Source organism: Nycticebus coucang, chromosome 4 (genome assembly GCF_027406575.1).
Source record: "Nycticebus coucang isolate mNycCou1 chromosome 4, mNycCou1.pri, whole genome shotgun sequence".
NCBI classification, from domain to species: Eukaryota; Metazoa; Chordata; class Mammalia; order Primates; family Lorisidae; genus Nycticebus; species Nycticebus coucang.
In genome coordinates this window covers 32,430,957-32,433,638 of record NC_069783.1, presented here as the reverse complement: position 1 = coordinate 32,433,638, position 2,682 = coordinate 32,430,957, and positions in this window count along the sequence as shown.

Genomic DNA, 2,682 nt, shown 5'->3' with positions numbered 1-2,682 from the left:
TTTATGATGTGTAATGTGATTTTTGGATATTTGCATACGTTGTGGAATGATTAAAACAAGCTAATCAGCATACCCATCACCTTCTACACTTAATTTTTTGTGACAAGAGTATTTAAAATCCACTCTCTTAGTAAATTCCAACTGTTCCATGTATTATCAGTAGATATAGTCACCATGCTGTAAAATAGCTCTCGAGAACTTACTCCTCCTGTCAAACTGAAACTTTTCTACCCTTTGACAACTGTCTCTTTTACTTCCTCTCCCCTGTCCTATTTTCTGGTAAATCAACATCCTACTTTCTGCTTCTGTGAGTTTGAAGTTTTTAGATTCCATATATAAGTGGGACCATGCATGAAGTTTCCTGAAAATTTTAAAAACTATGATGATATGATCCAATTTCACTTCAAGTATATATATTGTAAGGGAATGGAATCAGTGCGTTGAAGAGATATCTGTGCTCCCATGCACACCACAGCATTATTCACAAGAGCCAAGGTATGGAATCCATCTAAGTTTCCACAATGGATGACGAATAAGGGAAATGTGATATACATGCCCAGTGGAATGCTATTCAGCCTTTAAACAGAATGAAGTACTGTCATTACGACAACATGGCTGAACCTGGAGGACATTGTGCTAAGTGAAATTGGCCAGGCACAGAATGATAATTGTACATTTGAATTATCTACCTTAGTTCTTTGTTAAAATTATAAGACATTTTATGAAAATTACATGGCACTTACCCTTTGATCTAAAACCACTGCAAACACAAACTCACAGACACATCCCCCACACACATGCATTTTACTGAACAATTAGATTGAATTAATCTTAAGAACAAGTAGCAGGATATTTCATTTTTGTAGCAACTCATGTATAAAGCTTGATTGTGCAAAATAATGTTTCCTTTTGCTGGAATTAGACAAAGGAGAATTGGTGACAATAGAGAAAATAATATATTTTTGCACAAACAAGAAGATCATGGGATGGGATGGGAAGAGACATACGATTTGTTTAAGATTGGAAGTTTAATTTGGCTAAATGTACTATACTAAATCTATGCTTCTATTTGAGAAGTAAATATGCATAGACAGAAGAACAGTGACCCAAAAACCTTAAAAAGAAGAGCTTTGAAGATAGACAACACAAAACTACATTCTAATTTTGGATCTACCACATATATAGACTTGATGGCCCCATGGTTTGCATCCATTTGTAAGTCTGGGACTATCAAACCCATCTGGGAGCATTATTTTAAATAACAAATGACATAGAGGTGTTCCTGTTATAACTGGTGTCAAAATATTACAAAATTCACCCCAAGCCATGACCCACTTACTGACATATATACACACATCACAGCTATTTACATTTACATTAGATCATCTAACCTGCTTTGAAAGGTAGAAAAGTAAAAGACATAAAAACCTTAAACATTATAAACAACCAAGTCAAAAGTCATCTGGCATGATAGAAGATTTAAACATGCACTCGACCAGTAACCTTTAATACTTGGCCTTCTTTCTCTCCACCCGGTGCAAGGTGGGAGAGTTGTTCTGAGTGGAAATGGTGGGAAATGGAGAAATAAAGCCAAGAAAGACAGAGAGAGGCAAAGAAAGACAGGAAACAAGAGTTAAGATGGAATCAGGAGGACTGATGCAGCTGATGGCTACAGCCAGCACCTGAACCACAGAAACAGCTTTATTTATACAGTATATTAACAAGGTTGTGTAAATCTTTTTTGTTTTTTTTTTTTTTTTGTAGAGACAGAGTCTCACTTTATGGCCCTCGGTAGAGTGCCATGGCCTCACACAGCTCACAGCAACCTCCAACTCCTGGGCTTAGGCGATTCTCCTGCCTCAGCCTCCCGAGTACCTGGGACTAAAGGCGCCCGCCACAACGCCCGGCTATTTTTTTGTTGCAGTTTGGTCGGGGCTGGGTTTGAACCCGCCACCCTCGGTATATGGGGCCGGCGCCCTGCTCACTGAGCCACTCTTAACACATGGGGTAGATATCATCCTTAAAGAGGAAAAGCTGTACTTGCTGATAACAAGGAAAGTATGCATGGTTTTAGTGACTTCTGGCAGGTGGAAAGAATGTTGTTAAAGGAGGAGAAATGGTTGGGGGTCACTCCCTGAGTGTTCCCCCAGGCAGTGGGGGCCCAGCCCGCTCCCCACACTTCTTCTTGGACCAGTGATTTTCAACCAGTGTGCTGTGGCACACCGGTGTGCCAGGAGGGGATCTTAGGTGTGCTACAAGAATTTTTAAAGATCTTCAGTTAAATTAATTTTGAAAGAAGTTCAAAGCAGAGTAAGCCAGTGCTTTTTTAAAACTCTTTGTTTTTTTGTTTTTTGGGGTTTTTTGATCCACATAGTTTAAGTGTGCAGTAGAAGCTTAACTATAGGTTCAAATGTGCCATGAGATTACAAAAAAAAAAAAAAGCTTGAAAAACAGTTATCTGGCCTTGCATTTACTATACAAGCAGCTCTCAGAAAACAACTGAGACATTAATACTTAATTGCAATACTGTAAGACCAATTCCTGTTGATGGTATGTACCTTCAAAATTGGTAATGATAATATGTCCCTGGTCTTCCCAGCCTGGAACAGAACAAAGAAAAGATGGAACTAAGTTACTTGTTAATTGCGTTCCCAATTTCAGACCTCATGACTAAGAGAGTCT